Source organism: Gasterosteus aculeatus, chromosome X (genome assembly GCF_964276395.1).
Source record: "Gasterosteus aculeatus chromosome X, fGasAcu3.hap1.1, whole genome shotgun sequence".
In the NCBI taxonomy this organism is placed as follows: domain Eukaryota; kingdom Metazoa; phylum Chordata; class Actinopteri; order Perciformes; family Gasterosteidae; genus Gasterosteus; species Gasterosteus aculeatus.
Genome location: NC_135698.1, coordinates 15,088,422 through 15,109,900, shown reverse-complemented (window position 1 = coordinate 15,109,900; position 21,479 = coordinate 15,088,422). Strand labels below are relative to the sequence as shown.

General features: G+C 46.3%; 1 protein-coding gene across 3 annotated transcripts in view; it reads left to right on the top strand.

Moving 5' to 3' along the window:
- The window catches only part of mgat4c (mgat4 family member C), a 79,250-nt gene that overhangs the window by 28,856 nt on the left and 28,915 nt on the right, over nucleotides 1-21,479 (top strand). For 2 of the 3 annotated variants that reach the window (XM_040163279.2, XM_040163282.2), the window contains one exon: nucleotides 12,443-12,520. The gene's annotated coding sequence lies outside the window, so the exon portion shown is untranslated. Of the gene's footprint in view, nucleotides 1-5,453; nucleotides 5,528-12,442; nucleotides 12,521-21,479 lie in introns of all 3 variants that reach the window. The other variant, XM_040163280.2, reaches the window with a different exon arrangement.

Here is a 21,479-nt window from a genome sequence, read left to right as displayed (position 1 = left end):
GTTAAAAGGAGCAGAGAAGACATCTTAACAAGTTAAAAAGGACCTCCCAGGAGACCAGGAGGGAGAAGGAGGGCTGTGGATCACTGCAGTGGGCTCATTGAGAAGAATGGATGAATAAATTGAAAGCGATGGCATTCCTGGCGATCTTCAAGGCAATGAGACATTATTGATTTCTAAGGAGAAAACGCATTCTTAATGTGTCCAGGGATCCAGGCTTTCTCTCTCCTCTCATGAATACACTCAAGACCGTTTCTACAGCTTTTAGCCACCAAAGAGAAGCTCTTCCAACACGGAGCCTTCTCAATGGGCTGCGCAGGTATGCCTCAAGCATCTGTTCCCTTATGACACAGTACAGTGAATCGGCATCATATATTTTTTTTAAGGCGCGCATCTTAAAAGCCTTTTATCTGCAAATTGCTGCAGGATGGAAATGTGTTGATATTCAGATGAAGGGAGCGATGCATTTTCACAAAGAATTCTGCGTAAGTAAACAAGCTGTCCTAAGCTTTTTTTGACTTTGAGTTTGTTTACAGCATGATGGTTCCTTGGCATATGGTGCCACCTGCAAGATATCAGAAGTAAGCGTGGGTATTTGGAAGCGGGAAAAAGTATTTTCCAGTGAATATCTGATGCAAATGGATAGATGCGTGGTTCTGACGTTCTTTCATCTGCCACAGAGGGCTTTGTGTTTGCATGTGGACCAAATGGAGCTGAGGTTGCCGTTTTAAGAACACCCTGTCTCGGTACTGAGCAATAGTAGTGCAAAGCTATCAGCACTTTTCATTTGTGGGCTGACACCCTGGGTGAACGATGCGGGGGTTAGATGAGGAGTCGTAGATTAAAGATCATATCAATGCTAGCGAATAGGTGTCGTGATTCAGGGCCGATAACAGATGGAGCCCGACTTCCTGGAGATATGGAGTGCAACCCCAAGTTTATCATAGAGTACTGATAGGCAGAGGAGAGCAATCAAGGAGATGGTGAACTGTGCGGCAGGGACTGCAAATGTTTCGATATTAATGTTCAAGGACACTAAATTACAGCTTCGAAGGATGTGGATGGAGCATTTGCTATGTTTTTTTTTTTATTCTGTTCTTTTTTTTCTTACTGAATTATGTTTAATAAAGAGCTATCATTTTGGTGGTAATCTCTCGTTTTGAAAAGGGAAGCTTGGCGCCTTTAAATTGTATTCATTCCAATGGCCATCGAGGGCTGAGCCCTCTAATGGAAGAAATATCTGAGGGATGACCCCTGTGTAGACGGCGTGAACATGAGTTTATGGTCTCAATTGCTAGTTTCCTGTGTTCTTCAATAAAGCAGGCTGTACGTTTATTAAATGATGGTCCTGATAGGCAGTCGGTGACTGCGTTTGATGTCACCATGGAAGAAATCCTTTTTCGTGTTGTGTTTTGGAAGGTGGGGACATTTGTTTCCCTTGAATGGCGGTATATCCAAGAATCGCTTAGCAAAGAAAAGATTAAGTGCACACATTAATCCAGGAGTGAGAGCAATCTTGTAATCCACTCAGTATGCTAATTGCGTGTTCTTTCTCAAGCAAAGGGGTTTACAGGCCATTAAATGGCACTGAACAGTTGACAAAGAATAGCCGGCATGCTCCACCACCCACTCGCTCCCTCTATTTCTTACTTGGACAGGCGGTTGTACACCCACCCGAAGCTCCTCTAAAGTACTATGCAAAATCCAACAAAAAAAAGAAAAAGTGTAGTGCTTTGGTTTCCAAAGCAGTTATTTGTTTTGCGGTATTATGCCGGAACCAGCAAGCTGTGCTTGTGTTCCAAGTAGACTTGACAGTGAAGAAATGGGATCTCTTTCATCTTGAATGAACTCTTGATCTGCTTGACTCTGAAGGGGTGTCTTTGGACATTTTCCCCGAGGATACCAAGCTTTTCTTGTAACAACTGTCCATATCTGACAGTCGTACAAGTGAATAATGAAAGAGACTTGAGTGCTATTGTCTCAAACGCAGTCCCAGTCATGCACAACCCTCCCTTCTCCCACTTTGCCCGTACACAAGAGGATCGCACCAAGGTAAAGTACAATTCTTAGCGCGCTGCAGCCCGTGGAGTTCCCCAAGTGGCTTTGGCAGCCTCGACATGATGGATGTTGTTTCAGATTTGGTTTCTCGCTGCACTGATAAAGCAGCCCAGTCAAAACGCATTCACTCGCAATGTAAGCAGATAGAGATAGCTGCAGATAATTAGAAGATTTTAGCTTCGCGGCCATTTCTGGTGCCAACTGCCAAAGAACTGGGTCTGTGACGGATGACTCAAACAAGAGAATTCGGCATGAGGGCTGCATGCAGATGCCGCCGGTAATGACCACAGTGTGTTTTTCAGACGCAGCTAATGAGCACAGCCATTAGACATAAATGACATTTTAAAAACCCCGGGTGTGCGGAAATGAAGAAGTACCCAAGATAAACTGGCTGAAGACAGCGAGTACGGCACTCGGTTCACAGGTGGTGAGGATGTCCCTCATTCCACTGCTGAGGACGGAGATTCATGCTGAGCAGTGACACTGTCACAACCATTTGCCTCAATGTCCACGTGGTACCTCAGGGCACTTTGCCTTTGTGTTGGTACGATTTGAATCTTCTGATGAGACCATTTTCCAGTTGGGTTTTTTTCCCCCTACTTTGGGCGCACGTGTTGATTTGAAACTGCAGCTTTAGGTATGTTACGATACGTTGACTCAATCTTAACCTCTAATGCCTCATCCAGATCAGAATCCCAGAACAGAACTAAGAGAAGATTCCACCAGATGGATTTGTTTTCTTCGGTTTACACAGCAGCTCTCGAACGTGTGCCACTAAATCCCCAGAATCCGCAGGCTTATGTTGCAACCAATCACTACGCACCATGATTGATTAGTCACCCAACTCTAGTTGAGTGTGTGCAGATCAGGATGAAATCAGCTGCTGTGGTGCTTGGTGACAGGTTGTCAACCACTATGGCTTAGAAAAGCTCAGTGATACAGATGGGTTTCTTTCGAGTTTTGAATAGTTTTTCTTGCATTGTGGCTGTTTCATGTATGTCTTGACCATCTAAAAGAAGTCATAAATGATTGAAATTATATTTCCTCAAGTTCAGCAAAGTGGAGTGTTGTGCCCTTGATATGGGGACAATGGATTCTAAATACTCTACTCTTTTGGACTCTTTAGGACCATCGCAGTCTCAATAGGCTAAGAGGATTCATACACAAGATGGTAACAGTGATACAGTAACTAACAATCATGACATTTGGCATGTTGTCTGTTTTATTAGCTAATAGCAGAGAGCTAATGTGTGTGTTATGTCTGACAGAACCGTTAGCGAGCCGACAGCTACCGCTCTCCTTTGCTGATCTGTGACAGTGCTTTATAGAAATGATTGAACTTAATTTGACTTGACTTTGACATGAGTTTTGGTCATGTAACAATCAAAGTAATTCCATCCTGATGGAAGTGGCTGAGAGATGGAAATGGGTTGGCGTGCTGATAAGAAATTGATTACAAGAATCACACCCGAAATTCAACTTGATTGTAAATGTGAGCAAAAGAGAGAACGATACAAATGTGAAAACAATGTTTTTCTTCCCGAGCTCTTCAGACATCGGGACCTTTTCTTGCGAGAGTGGGTGTTTGTTTTTTAGTTCATTGAACTGTGGTTTATGGGATGTTTTCCTGGATGGTGTGGTGGGATGACCTTCGTGTTTTCTCTCGGCACCTCTAAAGGCGTTCTGAGGTGATATCTTCCCGTGAATGTTCAGTCTCGAGGACGGGTGGAGGAGGTGGGCGAGGGGGAGGGTTGATGAAGTGCAGATGAGATGTTAAGGCTCTCCGGTTGAGAATCTTCCTGCAAGCTGTGGAAGTGGGAAACGGGCTGCGAGGAACCAACGCAACGTTTGCGTTGAAATATGTTGCTGCAGGAGAGAAGTATTTGTCCCATTAAAGCCACAACTAAAGAAACTTAAGACTATTTTTTTTAAATGACATTGCTTCCGTAGATATCAACCAGGAAGTCAAGTCTTTCTAACAATGGGGAAATGGGGAATGGGATTTGTGTAAATAAATAAAATCATAAGAACAAAAAACACACCCAGGTTATAAAACCGTACAAAGGTTTTGACTAGAGGTCCAGGCTGTAGCAGAAGAAGCTGTTTTCTGAATTCTTCATAGTTCATCCTTCACAGCTTGTTGAGATTTCGCAGGCACTACACGGCGATCATGTGCTTGAAAAAGCCCAATTTGTTTTTTAGGCATTAGAGGTTTTGTGTTAAAACTACTTTTGGCAACTTGGCGCATTGCCTTCAACTCCAAATGTCTGCAGGAGGTACTTGCTTGAAGTTTGAAAACAATAATTGGACGTTAGTAGGTGGGTACTTTCCTTATCTTTTATTTAGTTTAACTTTTTGTCCGACCAAGTCAACCTTGTCCTGCTTTTTTTGGTTCTCGTTGCCATTTTAGTTATACCTTAGTCAAAGTATATTTTTATTGCTGTATGACTTAGTTTCCATACGTTTTTATCATCATCATGTCTGATGAAAAAAACTGGTTGAATGATTAAGGATGCAGCTCTGCAGAAAATGCCTTGACTTGAGCTTTGCAAACAATTAAATGTTCTTACACAGATTTGTCGGTTTGCCAAAAGTACATGTTTGACTTTTGAAATACAAAAATCAATACATAAAAAATAAGTAGTGTTTGAGTGAGTTAAATATATTTAAAGAATTTATTTAAGGATTAACTGATTGCAATTTGCTGTTCAAAAGGTCCCTGTGATCTCACAGAACATCATTTATCTTTAGGACAAATTCACCAAATGTCCCCTTTCTCCAATTGAAGCCAAAACAACAGGGTTTTCTCTGTGAAAATCTCCTTAATCTATATATAATATAAAATGTACCATCCATTCAACACAGTACTCTTGTGAAGTAATTAGTACTGTTTAAAATAGTGCAAAAGGGGGAAAGACCTGTGTAATGATAAACGGTCAGTTGACTGGGACCCCCCACCTCCCCTCCTCTCACTGGTGCCCACGCCAAAGCTCTCTTATTGAAGCAGGGCCAGAAAAACTGACTCAGTCAAGGAGCACCTAGCAGAATGAGGCCATCTCCACACATCCTTTGATCCCTCCATCCTTTATCTCGGAGGCTAGTGGCACATAAGAGGATCTATCTTTGTGAACAGTTTTGAGCCCCCAAAATTACAAACAAACTAAAGGCAGAGAATCGATGGTGTGTGTCTCACAGAATGATGAACTGGCACTTCAGAGAGGGGGGGAAAATCAATGTCGTGCTCCCTTTTTCTCCCTATCTCCCTCCTCTGGTCCTAAACTCTCTGCACAGCCCTCGCGCTGCAGTGTTTAAGTGCGCGCGCGTGTGTCCATGCATGTTTCTCACAGTGGAGTCTCTCACTGTGATTTAATGGTCCTTTGTTTCTTATTCTGTTTTAGCCTATAAGACCCCTGCCACTTTGATGTGTGAGCACACCCACCATTAATGGCCCATAGGATGCGCACGTAAGGAAGTAAGTGCTTCTGGTCAGATTTACCGCCTTAGTGTTCCCCGCCCGGCGCTGCCCCTGTAAACCTTAGCTCCCCCGATACAGGCATATTGATCAGCGCAACGTGGCAATCTTTGGATCATAACATGTAGCACTTAACATGAAGCCGGCGTAAGTGAAAGCATCTATTTATTGCTGCGTGGCGTTGCACTTTTATGTCCCCCCGTATGTGGTGTTGGAAAGAACACTCAGTGCAGAACCTTTTTAAAAGGAAGCCTGTTGTATGTCTTAAACTAAAACAAATAAAGTTCCCCAAGGGGAAAATTTAATTCCCAGAGGACTGTGGAGCTTGAAGGCAATCGGCGAGAATGTGATCCTTACGGATCGTAAGGATCACATTCCCAAAAAGGGAATCACTGTGTTCCCCGACTATTCTTCAAAAATGTTTTATAATAAGTGATCGAGGCAATATGCAATATGTTGTGGGGGGGGTTGCTGCTACAAGCTGCCTGTAGTGATGAAACAGGTACAGCATTTGCGTCGAGATTGCTTCTCCCCGGAGAGTTGGAGGTACCCGATTACCGGAGCGTGATTATCAGCAGTTTCATTCACTGAGCAGAGGCGGGTTGTGCCTCAGATATTAGTCATTTATGTCTGTTTGTGTGAATGGGAGATTTGGACCAATTCAAATGGGTACCTTATTTTTCTGGCATGGATAACGGTGTGACCAAGCTATGTTTCACAAGCATCGGTCTGAACAGGTGAATGCGTGGCTCAAAGAATGCCATCGTATTCTCTTCAGTCCACCACTTTAGACGGAAATATCTCTACAGCTGGATGGATTCCCGTGAAATTCCAGAAATATTGCTACTGTCGATCTCCCGTCTTGTCCTTCAGCGCAACCACAAGGTTTCTCAATAACTATTAAATGGCTCGCTGTGAAATTTGGTACAGCTGTTGCGGCTCACCTCCACTACCAGAGGAGTGGTTATTACGGTGATCTGCTGACGCATCATCTAGCGCCGCGATCACCTCAAAGCTCCAAAAAGAAATACCCGCAAAGCTAACATACCCGGCTGTCGTCGCCGCATTAAGTGCTTAACGTTAGCACGTTGCCGTTAGCCTGTTGCCAAGCGGCGGCTGGAGAGTCTCTCTCTCTCTGCCCGGCGCCCTCTCTTCTCATCACATCTCCTGCGTCTGGGCGAGCGTCTGTCGGTCCGCGCCGGGCTCTACATGCTGCTGTGATGTTCTCGGACAGCCCCCCGTCGGCGCTGGAAGGCAGCGCTGTCGGCTGTGGAGAGCTCCTCCTGTCAAGACCTGCCTCTCGAAATTCAGGGCCGCGAGATGAAGCCCGAGACAGGTGTCCACGTGGGATGAAGAGAGTGGGTGGGGGGGCGCGAGAGCGGGGGCAATTTATCCAGCTACCTATCTCCTTATCTGTCTTTCTATAGCACCCCCTAACTATCCATCTACAACATCTATTTGTCTCTGTTTCTTTGTCCGTCCCGGGGGTGCAAGCTGCTGTGTGTCAGTAGTGAAATATTCACGGTACGTGCAGGGAGGTTGACGAGCCGCTCTGACACCTCATTTCCATCTCCTCCCTGGCTCCAGCGCTTTACCTCGCAGCTCCTCCGATCTGCCGGTTTGGCACCGTGTTGTCTGCTCAGCGCGGTCACGATGAAAGGGGGGAAAACCCACGGCACGCTGCTTCTTCTCCATTGTCAAACCAAAGGGGACGGGATGTTGAATAAGTAAAAAAACAAACAGAAAGAAAAATAACTGCACATCCACCAGAAAAGCTTTCATTTCAGCATTCATGCTAATATGTAATTTAAGATCCTTCTCATCCTGGTATATTGGGAACACTAAATATGAAATGAATGGAATCTCAGGGTGCTGAACGTGACTTCCAACATTTCTCAGTATGCCGATCGACGTCCCTCAGAGAACTGAGCTGGGCTTAATGCACCCAGCTGGATCCCGCGTTTAAGAGAATGTTATTGTAACGGCATCAACCATAAGGGGGAGTTGTGGCGAGTCTGACTGAGAATGCAATGTTCCCCGCGGCTGCATTATAATCTGGTGCCGGGATCTCTGTCTCCTCCAGGGTGGATTCTCCTCGCTGACATTTGGTGCAGTCACAGGTGGATTTGATGGTGGCTCTGGAGAGCGACAGTTTTTGAATCAATTTCTGATGATTTCTGCTCGTGTGTCCATGTTCTCATCTTAGTCTAGACAAATACTGCCAAAAATATTATCACTGTTTTTTATATTTGAATTGATAACGCTTGATAAAGTGTTCTCCTTTGGATAGAACCTTATAGAGAACATATGGTTAATTATGGTTTAAAGTGTGCAATTATTATTTATCGTAGAGGATCGAGTTGTTGGGAGGTTTATTAAATAGAAGCACATCACTGCTGCACGCTGCTTCAACCAGGCTTCTAGAAATGATGGAACAAATGAAATATCTGTCCAGAAAAGTGTTGATCTTCAATACTTTCAAATGTTTGTCCCCATGGGGAAATTGGTTTTCCAGCAAGCCAACACATAACAATACTTGAGGGAACATGGACATGCGGTTCAGTGAGGTGAAGGACAAACCTTCCAACAGATGCCTTTGTGGTCAGAGAATAAAGAAATCCATCCAGCCAGATGTGATTACAAAGATACAACAGACAGACAGAGAAAATAGTTTGCATGGTTAGACACTCATTTCATATTCTTCACTTCACAGGCAGCTATAATCAGCCCATATTTACGAACCGTATCAATATTGACTGATTGTTGGCTGTTGATGAGTGCGCTCTCCGTCACAGACTTTTAATGAAAGTTGACCGTTTTAAAGAAAAGGTTGCCTTACAGTCCTGGGCTGCGTGAGACTTAATTTATCTTGCAGTCCAGTCTTGTTTAGTTTTTTTTCAAATATGGAATTAAAGTAAAAAATAAAAGCCAAACCCAGAAAAGCTGCTGTTGACAGCGGGCCTGTTTACATCCACGGCTCAGCATTGATCGGCTCCATGCTCGCTCTGCATAATTCTCAGCATCATCCTGCAACAGAGTGATTAGCCTCAGGGGGAAAAAGTAAACAAGAGCCGGGGAAAAGTTGCAAATCCCCCCCCCCCCCCCCCCCTCCCCACCCTACCACCACACACACACAAGTTATCATTCCAGAGCCGAGGCCTCCCATCTCCAAACTGCTGAAATATCAATATGGATTAAGCCGTCTCCCTGAAGCAAAGTCCTCAACTAATTAAATCTGTAATCACTTTATACTGTAAAAACACAAGGGGGAGGGGTGGGGGGGGTGTTAATTGAAGGCCAGTGGAGTTATATTTAACACTGAGAGCTAATTGGGTCAGAGCTCTTTGTTTTCATGAAGCACAGAGGTTTCTTGCCATCCGCCCGGACCACTTACGGGTCTTTGATCTCATGCGGGGGGGGGGGGGGGGTGGGGGTCAGCAGAGCGTCTTCAGGGCCACAGCAAGCAGGTATTTTGTGCTTGAAGTCAGTTGTAATGGGATTAAAAAAGGGCCGTGGCGTGAACGACGGAGACGGACGTGTCCGTGAACTGTGACCTCGTTTCCTCCCCAGGCGAGGCTACGTTAGCGCTTCCTTTTTTATGTTCTCTAGTTCTAAGAAGTTCTCAGAAGCTCGTGTGCGATTACTCTTGCGCCACATTAACACCACTAAGTGAATTCAAATGAAATAGTCTCCCACAGTTGGTTCAGAGGGGCCAATTTGTGGTCGGGGCAAAAATACAAGACTGTATAAGTCATTAAGATGTTTAGCTTGTCGCGGGCTGTGTGCATTACATCTACAAACACAACCCATTTAGAGGAGAAAGTGGCAGAGCGGACAACCACTTCATTAAGACTTCACACGGAAGACAAATGAACAAAAGAAGAAGAAGAAGAGGGCCTCATTACTCCCCCTTTGAATTCCTCAGGCACGAAGAGTCGCCGTGTATCTCCGCTTCCTGCAGCGAGCTGCGGCTCCGCGGCGGTGACCTCGCTCCGCTTCCGCTCCGCCGTGTTACTCACATCGGTGTCCGTCCCGGGGGCTCTTCGTCTAAAAGAGCCCGGACCCGAAGAGGCGGGCGGGGGCCAAGCGCAGTATGGCGAGGTTAGCGCGCGGCCCTGGAGAAATCTTCACAGCGAGCGACCTGATTTCTTCCCGCCGCTCCCCATATTCCCCAGACCTTCCGCTCAAATTCTCCTAATCCTCCGTCGGGAACCATTTGGGTCCTGTGGCCTAATTGCAGCCGCTAGCACGGGGCCGTCAAGGTGTCCCGGCAGATTTTTAGCTTCAATGTTTAATCTGGCAAATCGTTGCATCCATTACTTGAAATGATGAGCAACGTCTGCCTGAGATCTGGTCCTGACGGTTTTCATGAATCCTCATCAAAATGCAGATCTTCGACATCAGGCGGACGACGGTGCGACAGGAAGAAATCTCTCATCGCAGCTTGTCACATTCATCCCCGCAGTTAATACCAGCAATTGGTCCCCGAGTCACGTTCAGCCATCGTCTTCATCCCGGCATCTGGATTTAATTGGTTCTACGCTGTAAAGCCACAGCTGCTCCGCCTGTTAGGACAATAAATTACCCCAATTAGGAGTCGAAACAAAAGAGGCCGTCTGATGCTGCGGTGTCGCGATGCAACGGGATGAGCCATCGCTCCGACGAGAACCAGGCACCCCCCCCCCCCCCCCGCCCCCCCACCAAAAAAAGAAAACACCTGCCACATCATCTCCTGCTGATCACAACACGGTTCCAGTCCAGCGGCTATATGGAGCGGGAGGAGATTGAGGCCACGGCGAGCTGCAGGCCACGCAGAGAGCAGTCATGTGAAGTTTGTGGAAATGAAATGGGGGGAAAAAGCATCACTGTGCTCAAAAGGAATGGAATGGTATGACGGAAAGGTGTTTAATTGCCGGGCAGATGATTCATTGGTGTTGGGATGATGAGTTGTGGACACATCCAGGTTTTCTGGCAGCCGCCTACCGTATTGATGGCGGCGGTAATGAAGGCGATAATGTGGGAAGGTTTAGGAGGATGTGCAGCGGGAGGAACAATAGGAACATCTGTGCCTCTCTACACTTGGAGAATAATTGAGGCCATATTTCATTTTCCTCTTTGAGAGCGAGCCCAACGCAGTGCATTCGCTCTCTGGGAGATGAGACGTATTCATTTGCAGCATGCAGCGGCGTCAGCGACTCTGGCGGTCTACTTTTTGGAGGAAGGTGTTGGGTGGCCCGAGATGACGGCCTCCGTCTCCTCCATCAGTCAATCCCTCCACGTTTCTGGCCCCGGCCCTTTGTCTCACCGCTCGCTGTGAACACGCAGTTAAACCGGATTTGACAAGAAAAATGAAGTGCGCTATTTCCTGTGGCCTCGAGTGTCTTCCTGAATAATGAGTGGATTGCCTGCAACCCCCCCCACCCCCCCACACCTTACCCTATCGTCCCTCCCGCCCCCCCACCGTCGCAGTGAAGGGGTCTTCGGGTTGCTGCTTGTCCTGAGGAGAAGAATATAGCCGTCACGCAAGACCCGTCGAGCTAAATGTGGAACACCCAGGAAAAAGAAGCGGATTAGATGAATAAAGTGGATTTTATTGATGAAATCCCTCATCTCATGTCACGGTATTACAGAATGCAGAATAGGGCCCGCTTTCTATCCGAGGAGAAACCCGCTATGATACGCCGTCATGAGACTGAGTGAGGCAAATGAACTGGCTCCGTCTCCCGTATCCCAAATGTTTCTTCTAATTCGCTTTTTAAAAAGAAAAGCAGCAAGTGGCTCGGCAGCGCTACTGGATCACGGCAACAACAACAACTTCAAAATGAAACGCCGCCTCGCACTGCAGAACTGGCGAGAAAGAAAAAGCGAAGCTCCGCCGCCGTTTCTTCGCCTTCCTGCCGTATTTCTCCCAATTACCAGCGTGTGAGAAAACACTCTGACGACACGACTGACCTCCTCTCGGAGAGCTGTGGTCATGACTGGAAGGCTCTCCCCGCTTATTATGACCGAAGTGTTATGGTAATGGAAAGGGAAGGCTGCAGCGAGGCGATAGCACTGCAGGAAACGGATAGCCTATTATCTGCCCCAGTGTGGTGGTAGTAATGGTGAGAGAGGAGGGCATCCTATCTGTTATGGTGATGATGCATTTTAAATGGGTAGCGCCTATTATCTATCAGTGGACCATAATGGCAGAGGAGAGCGTCCCGCGGGTTATGGTCATGATGCCGCGGAAATGGTGAAAATGCCCCTTGCACTATACATAGTTTTTATATGGTGATAGATGGAATGAAGGGTGGGGCGGGAGTTATACCCCCCCCCCCCCTCCCCTTCTCTTTTTATATTAAGGTAGAGCTCAGCCCTACCTTAATACAAGTGTGTTCAAAGAGCGTGAATATCCAGGACAGCGGTAGATGGCCGTATGCGTGCATCAAACAAGGACCCCGCTGGGGGAAAGAGAGCCTTCGTTAGCTGTCTGCGTGGCGCTCCGCCGCCCCTGTGATGTATGTTTATGGCCCATCATCTCTTGCCAATTACCCCGCTTCAGCCTCCCCCATCACAGCAGTCCGTGTCAGAGAGAGAGAGAGAGAGAGCGCGACAGCGAGATAACGTTCCTGGACCTCTCCCTCTCCTGGCAAAGTGCAGTTTTCCTTAGGGGGGGGGGGGCTCTGGAGATTCATCTTCAAAAGTACGTCACATGGTCAGCAGAGTCTGCAGAGTCCTCTGCCCCTCTGGGCATCGCAGGCTTGTTGACCAGTCTGCTTGTATTAATGTGCAGGTGTGTGTGTGTGTGTGTGTGGGTGTGTTTTTCAGTGTGCGGATCGATGCTCGTGGATCGGTCCGATTGTGGCGATGTAAATCATCACATGCACACACCTCACAGCTGTGAAGTAACCATCTGGTCTCTTTGTCTCCCAGGTACAGCTGAGGTGTTCATGTATCCCGTTCAGGTCAACCGTCAGACTTCCTCCCACAAACACTTCTGACTCATACGAGGTAATCTCTCTCTGTCCTTTCTGTGTTGTTGTGCTAAATTATACCTGGGTATCTAGTTCACAGTGGCTGCCTCAGATTGTTTTTTCTCCTGCAGAGGAGTGACATTAGAAAAGGTAAAGTGAATCAGAGTTGCAGCGCAGCAGCCACGGAGACTAATTTGCCTTTAGCAGGGGGTCGCTTTAACCCAGTTCACAAAGCAGGGCTTTATTTCATGCATCCTTAAACTTGTTGGGATGATTCCTTTGTGAAACTGAGTGGCAAGAAAAGGGATTGTATATATATGCATACATACATATGTTGTTTTTTTTTCTTTCTGCCTCCATATTCACACACTGTGACAGATTGAAACTGCAAAGCTGTGTTTGTGTTGGCTAGACGGAGTAACGTTCCTGCCCAGAGGGTTTATCAGAGAGAGGAAATATTGACCGCCAACAGTTGCACTTTGGTGGTGTTATTGCTTTTCACACTTGTGTGGTACAGACAGCAGTCGCCAAGCACAACAATTGTAAACCCGCAGCCGTATTGACAGCCGCATTGCTCTTCCGTGCAGGGCAGCGTATCCAGCTTGTGCTGTTTACTTTGGAGCTCATTTCTCTAAAGACAAATGATGTGAAAGTGCTGGAAATAAAATACTTACATTTTAGGTGAGACGGGAAACCCAGCGGGGCCTCTGAATTTTCTTCCCAAATGAAGAAAGACCACCAAACAGCAGCAGAATGTGTGTGTCCTGACTCTTTTTCGATATGGTGTAGCGTTGCACTCTCTCAGCCTGCCTCTGATTATTGGTTGGTACCAGGAGTGTAACGATTCATCCACTGAATCGATTAATCGATTTATATTCCTGCGATCCAACTGAATCGATCTGTGCTCCGCAAATCGGCATTCCTGACGACATATATCGATTACAAATCGATTGAAATGGTACATAATCCATTGTATCGATACTTGGAAACTGCACATTGGATTTAAGTACAAAAACAGTGTGGATGTGTGTTTGTTAGTTTGTTTTTTAGCACTTTAGACACGTTAAACGTTACTCGATTCAGTCTGCCTGTCTGTGACGTCATCAGTACGCAGCGGCAGCCGCGTGAAACTCAACAACAAAACACAGCGTGGAGGAGACGACTGCGAGCGAGACATTTACAAACCAACTTATCGATCCAGCGTGTGGAAACATTTTGGTTTCCACGCCCAACACCGAGGTGTTCTAAATTAGTCGGTCGCTGTTTGTAGAATATGTAAAAGCCAAATAAAAAACACGGAAACACGATGAATCTTTCCGGCCATCTACTAAGGCGCCGTGGGATTAAACAACGCCGACAGTCAGGACCTCTAGCAGCGTCACCGCTGCAGCAGCAGCAGGTAACTCCAGCTCTGCAGACACCTCAGGCCTCGCCAGCACCAAACTCAACATCACAGTAACAAGTTTATCTGTAAAGACATGCGACCCTACAATGTGGTTGAAAATCCGGGGTTCTGTGAATTGATCCAAACATTGTGTAATTATTGTGTAATGTTTACATTGAAAATGGCACTTGATTCAAATTAAAGGTTAATACATTTGCCATTAATTGTTGTTTGCTTGTTTATTATATCCAATATATTATAATTTATTTAATTAAATATAATTAATTTAAACCTGATTTCCTTACAAGAAACAACAGGGATCTCAGAAACGTTGCCTGCACTGTCCAGTAAAGTTACTGAATCGATTTCAAGTCACTGAATCGAATCGAATTGAATGGTTCTAAATTAACCCAGATCGTCCATGAATCGCGATTCGAATCGAATCGTTGTTGAAATGAATTGTTACACCCCTAGTTGGTACTCAAGTGTAGTAAACCCACCACCTTTATAAGTAGAAGATCTCGACTGCAGCTGTACGAGGCCCTCTGTTGAAATACTAAACTCACCAATATCACAAAGTTAGTTTTGTGGTAAGAGCAAGAATTACCACTTTGACCACTTGATGTTCAATAGTAGGGGAAACACTGGGACTAATGTTGTAATTTACATCTCTACCATATTTCTCAGCCCCATTTGTCTACATTTTGACTTATTTTTCTCCAGTTTTCTTTGCCCCCATGAAGTAACTGCGTCGCTGCTGGGCTGAACGTCTGTAGCTGTTGTTGTTGTTCTAACCTATAACATTTTTATCTGGACTTGAAACAGCTTAAAACAGGGCCGAGGTGATCCTCCACATTCTCATCCGCTGCAATGGCGTGCCAGTGTGGGCGTACATTAAAGATTCATGCAAACAGCTGTTTCTTCCACAGGACGGCATGGCTCGGAGTGAGGATGTGTGCTTCGTTTCCAAATCAGGGAAGCCTGGAGGAGCCGGGTTTGGAAAGACTACCGTGCAGGCTGCTATGTGATGGCTGACAACATATCTCTGAAATTGAGTGCAAATGTTTCCTGCAGGCAAGACAAGACACTGAGGATGAGGATCATTTGCCCAATTTGCTAAAACAGACCCATAATTCTTGATCTTTTTAAAAAAAAAAGAGCACTACTTAGAATCCAGCCAAATGCTACAAACATATAGGCAGGTAATTGCTCCATCAGACCTGCTACAGCTAACCGCTAACTGGGCCGTCTCCCAATAAACCGTCTACGGGTGGCAAAGATGAACTGGTTGGCATATGCTCATTGCCTAGAGTAGTTTTACGTCCTAACGCTGTCACCTCTTGACATTCGGATTAAAATGGTTAAAACTAAAATAGTGGTGACAAATCTCTAAACACTTGAACCTACGATTCGCAGTCCGATGCAAACCCTATTAGCTGATTGGAGTCAAACAGCTCATTTCCATGCAACAACTTTTGACATTTTCCTACGCGTGCATGAAATGAAATGTGAAGCACCACCCTCACCGAAGGCTTCAAAGCAAGGCGTGGGTTTATCCCCGCTGACATTTGTCCGCTATCTCATAACCGATGCGTTGATAATAAACAGCCGTGCAGCCAGCGAAAGCCGAGGCTGAGTGATGTGCGTTAGGTATATCTGAGCCGCCATCATTCTCTCCCCCTCTGCCCACATGCACTCTGACTCCCATGTTTACTCTCCCATTTGTTGTCTCCTTTTTACTGTCTCGCTCAAGTGTCCTGACACGCTCTCTCCGCCTTCGCTCTGTGGAGGCTGAGGGTATCGTTGCAACAAACCAACAGTGAAAAAAAAAAGGCTTATTAAATATCTACGTCTGTGCTGCATTGAGACGGATTCAACGAATACAGCTGTTCGCAGTAAAAAAAAAAAAAAAAAGAAAGAAGAAAAAACAGTGAATGGCCTGTGAGTCCAACACAATAGCCTACTCTCTTCCACCAAGACAGGCCGTGACCTCCTCGCAAGAGCTGTACAGCCACCGTTTCAATAGTAATGTGACGGGCTGATTGCCAATTTAAAGCGCACACAAAAGCATTGCCGCGCTGAATGAAAGAATGAAAGGACAGCTCTGTGATGACAAACGCAAACAACGTGGCGAGCTCCAACCGAATTCTACGTGCCGTTTTCCCCTTGTCTTTCAAATTAAACTCAATCGCAACGGCAGAAGAAAAAAAATAACCGTGTTTTCACCTATCGGCAGAAAGCCGCCCCGCCATGCTGGATGGTTGCGATGGCGAGCTATTCCTGCTGGATATCGCCGTAATAAGCAGACGCGCTCCTTCAGAAATAACAGCTGGGTGTGTTTTTCCAATGGCGAGGCTCCATCAGCGCCTGTCACTCCTCGTTCATCAGCAGCTGGCGGCCATGCGTCCCATGTTTTGGCGCCCGCTCTCTGCCCTGGCGCGGCATTTCCTCCTCCCCGCACTCACCATTTCAATCAAGGTGTCACGATGCGAACATCGTGGCACGTTGAGGTACATTTCTGAGCCTCTACCTGATAGTCAGCCAATGCCGGTCGGTTGGAAGACCGAGGTTATGAACACAATGTCGCTTTTTCATGCATATTTCATGAGTTAATCTAGTCGGTAAAGTATTTTATTCCATCATCTGAAATGGTGTTACCTCGACGGATCTCTTTGCTGAGGCATTTATACATTTCTTTCTTCAGTCACAACAAAAACACTGATTTTTTTTTTTTTTTTCCAATTTTCATTTTCAACTGTACCAAGGGGGAAGCCTAGTTTAGAATACAACATGCTGTGTGGGACGGCAACCTTTTCCATGGACCTCATCATAACCAGGAGTTATTATCTGCTGTCAGTCTGACATGAACCCTCAGTGTCTGATGGTAGGGGTCAGTCCTACGAGCCGGAGAATGAGGGATTCTATTTACACTCCAGCACATTCAACATTCACACAAAGCAATTCCTGCCCATCACGTCCCTTGTTGACTCTTCAAAAAAATCGGAACATCAGGGCGTCGAACTCTGGGGAATGTGCCACAGAGAAAGCAGAAAGCAGAAATGTGTATGTCGTGACAGAACCGTGATGATGCAGGCCGCTGTACAGTCCAAATGCTTATGTGTGCGGCATGGATGGGTGGTTGTGTGAATGGACTATATTAACCTTGGCCATGTGTGTGTAGCGAGTATATCTTAGTTGTCTTGGCTTCATGCCATCTTGTACTTTGCATATTAAATCTGTGCAAGAGAACTTCATTAGTTCGGGTAATCTCCTGATTGCCATCGGGATATTCTTCTTTCATGATGAAGAAAACACTTAAGGCATCACTAACTAATAAACATGTAACATCTCCATGTGTGCATGTTAAAGGTTGTATTTGCATCAAAACTCGAGGCACACAGGGATGTGCCCACGGCGTTTGTTGATGTGGCACTATCTTTGGCTCACACCCACATGGTCGATTTTTCGCCAGCCAGAAACACTCCACATTTCTCTCTGGTTTTGGTGTGAGAGGAGACTCGCGGCGTCCAACCCCACGGGACGCAGCTTCCCAGCAATGCCCGAGGACCAAACGTTAAAAAAAAAAGAAGAAGAATTTGCCCTGGTGTCATGGAAGAGGAGAGGAGAGAAGACTATGTGCTTAATGTAGATCTGTCATCAGCTGGCTGCAGATCAAAAGAGCAGCTTTGGCAGGCGGAGCACAGAATCCACCAGAGCCTCCTCTCCATGCCGAGCTGCAGCTTCTCTGAGGTGGAGGAGAACGGAGGGGCCTGGCTGCAGGCGAGGAGAGAGTGGATCTGCTTTCAATGTGAGCGCGTGTGCGTGTTTGGGGGCGGAGAGGTGTGGGCACATGCACAATGTCTCAAGGCGAGGATCTGGCACTTTGAAAATGTCACCAAAATCCCAGAAACAGAAAGTGTGATGAGCAGGCGCGAATGCTCTGGGTCCATGGGACTTCTAAACTATAGACCGAATTGTTCTCTCTGAGAGGGAGATGATGGCAGACAGAGAGATGTGGGCTTTCTTCACTGAAGCACTCTGCAGCATCAGTGTCCGAGGAATCATCCAAAATGCAGCTCATAAGTGCTTTCCTCCCACTTTGCTTAAGGGGAAATATTTTTGTGAGTTTGAGGCATTTTCCCCTTAACTGGATGGTGTGGAAGTGGTGAGGGACGGGTGTGAGATGCAACAAGGTCCCAAAACATTGTGGTGTGTACATTCAGTGTATTGAGTTCTTTATTTGTGTCACTGAGAGCCTTCTGAGCAAACCTGAGGTTGACTTTGTCAACCCTTAAATTGCGATTGCATTTTTCGTGACTCCCTGTGGGTAATACTTCTTTTACTGAGAGCACCTGCTTGTTTTTTAAATTGGATTGCATGCTCTTCATCATAGCAGTCGGAACAAAAAACCTCTTAAAAGGTAGATTTTTAACCTTCCATTCAATGACACAAACACGCAGAAACGGAAGAGGTATTCAGTTAGTTTGCTTTGACATCAATTCTAAAACATGCTGGAATTGAATTAATGGATAAGAGCGCAGTAGGAGAAGCTGTGGGTTCCATTTATGCAGAGTGCTTTTTCTTAGTCCTTATGCCTCCTCTTGTTTGTGCAGGTGCGTACGGTTTGAGCTCTGCAAAGGGGGAGTTTGGACCAATCCAAGCATTTATTTTTTGCTCAAATAAGGTAAATCAAAGCACTAAAGGGAGTAAAGTAACTCTCAGAACACACTGCATGTCCGAGGTCTGAAAAAGGAACCACGGAGGGAGCGAAGCCGCATAATGGCCTCTTGTTAAGAGGAAGTGATTTCACCTGAGGAGGGCGGGTCCTTTGTTTGTTTTATCCTCCACTCGGTCCGAAGCGGTGATATTCTCCCATGAGGTCCTCTCTCACACTCGTGTAGGACACATGTAAAATAGGTATTTTAGGTGTTTTTTCCCCTACTTTTTAAGTTAGTTTTAGATAATGCCTTTGTTCTTTATTTAAACATACATGTACAAAAAAGCAATCAATCAAGTCGTGGTAACTTCATTCCGTTGGGGTGTCCACCCTTAAAGCAGAACTCTTTAGGCAGAACAGCAGTAAGCATCAGATGCTAGAAGGTGAACAGAAGGTGTTCTACCGCACATCGACTTTCTGAAGCGAGGGCCGCCGTGTCAGGAAATCACAAGCTGACCTTGGCAATCTCGTGCGCTCTTGAGTGAAGAAGTACAACACCAGAGTCTCTCTTCTAAAGGTGTGTTCTTGTGTGTCTGTAGTTCCCAATGTGTGTGTGTGTGTGTGTGTGTCTGTTTCCCATTTTCCCCGAACTCAATGTCAAACCCATTTCCAAACCCCTGATTCAGGTAGTTGCGGCTGCTGCCGGTTCTAACCTTTAGAGATTGCGCTGACTTTAAGTGCCGCATACTCCGAGGGGGAGGGAGGGAGAGGGGGGGACACCCAAAAACCGCTGCGAGCCTCATCTGATGCAAATGTCCCCTCTCACCTCTATCAGCAAAAGTAATTACGGCAAACCACCGTGACATCTGGGGCCCAAGCACGGGTCGGGGTACTACGCCCATCTCTCTGGGTAAGGAGGAGACAATTACCTTTTTGTGACGACGAGGCGCCGTTGGGGAAGGACCATCTACCCCCCCCCCCCACACACACACCCAGTGCGCCTCAAAGTTAAGTGTCTTTTGTACCGGCGGCCTTGAGGGACTCGGCGGAGAAATTCACAGTGCTGTTGGCGCGCTCGGGGCTAAAGAGATGTATCGGCGCCGCGGCGTCGTCTCTGCCGGCGACCGGGGCTTCATTAACATCCCGGCAAACACGTGTTTGGTTCTAGATTACACGATGGGTCTCTCCCAGGCGGTGGGCGGATATGAGAATGCGTATTGGCATTCAGAGGATGTCCGCTGATTAACTGCCCGCGTGCGACAGACATGTCCGTCAGTGGACAGCCTCGATGATAACGCTTTTTTTTTTTTTTTCCATTTCCCACTGAGTGACATTCTCACATCTTGTACGTAAGTGATGAAACCAGGAAAACCCACAGTGTCATCGTTTGATTACAAAGCGTGCGTTGGTGAAATAGGTTGTCACGGCGCCCTGAGCAGCATCTGATGCCTCCGCGCAAAAACTACTGTGATTGACAAAGCACGGCGTCGCCCCCCCGACCGCATTGTGGGCCGCGGCTGTGGACTTTCTACGCTGTGATCCTCGGGGAAAGGGTTCCCCCCCCCCCCCCCCTCATCTCCCGGTCATGTTCGCATGGGTCCCCACAGCTGACCCTGCTGTCCAGAGTCAGTGGGCCGCGGCGGCCCGAAGCGGCTTACGCTAACCTCTAACCCCCCCGCCGGCGGACGCCGCTGGCTTAGCTCACAAGTCAGCTGGGCTCTGTGCCCGAAAGAGTCCACCTGCACAAGTGTCATCTGGCTCCTCAGCGAGAGCCCCTGCAACCTCAGGACGAAACGCCGCCACATTATCCAAAGCGCTCCGGGGACAAGAGGGCGTCGCCCTCGCCGAGGCCGTCCCCTGTTCACGGACCTTTGAGCAGGCGCTTTGTCTCCCTTCGTTCGCAATTTAAATGAATGCAAAACATCCGACCGTAGCTGGATTTGCCAGTTGGGAGTGATTTCACCTCTTTTGGTGCCGTTTGTGTAACATTCACGTACATTTTTATAAATTCACCCTCCATTCTGTCCCTAATTTGATAAACAGACCACTGCCAAATTCTGCCTCAACTCAAAATGCAAAAAGCATTCTGTAGTCTAATTTAATGATTACTCAACCTCTCTGCATGTTGCAAAATAACACTTTAGTGAGCGGCCATCGCTCTCTGCGCTGACAGACCTTGAACAAGTCTGAATATTAATATTAACCAAAATAAACAGCTAAACGCCGTTTGTTTCTGGCCTTTGCTTTTTTGCTGAATTGCTGTCAGAATTCCTTTAAATAAACTTCCATCCTAGTTTTACTTTCTTTTTTTTGTCATCAACATTAGTAAGTGACTGTCGTAAGACAGTAAGAAGACGGCGCCTGTAAAAGGACAACATTGAAATGATAATAATGTTAAATAGATACTATTTGCTAGATAACTATGGTATTAAAGTTACTTTGAAAAGGTAAAGTAAAATAAGTCACCACGTCTTGGTTTCACACACAACATGAACACTGGTCTCTTAGGGGAAGATTTTACCTTCCTACCAGAGATTTCAATAAAACACAATGTCTCTAAATTTGTCTTAGAATAAGTTCAGGCCCTGGACGTTCCAGAAAATAAATGTGCTTGCAGCCCCCCATCGTGTGAAAAGACCGTTCTTCTTCGCTTTATAAATAGATTCCATCCCACGCTTGTTTTTAGTTGTTTCGTCACAAGTGCCACCACTTGATGGTGAAAGTAGCAGATGTCTCAGCACGATTTCCTCTTGTCAAAAACGCACACCGCCTAAATGGAAATTTTTAAATTCAATTCAATTGAAGGGCTAGGGGAAAGTATATATGTTGTGTGGAGTAAAATAGAGGCATTCTTGACTGGTTCTGCTTAGTACAAAATGGTTTGGTCAACATGGTGACTGTAAGAAACTAATTAAACTCTAATTGTCACAATTGGCGTCATCACTCACTATGGAT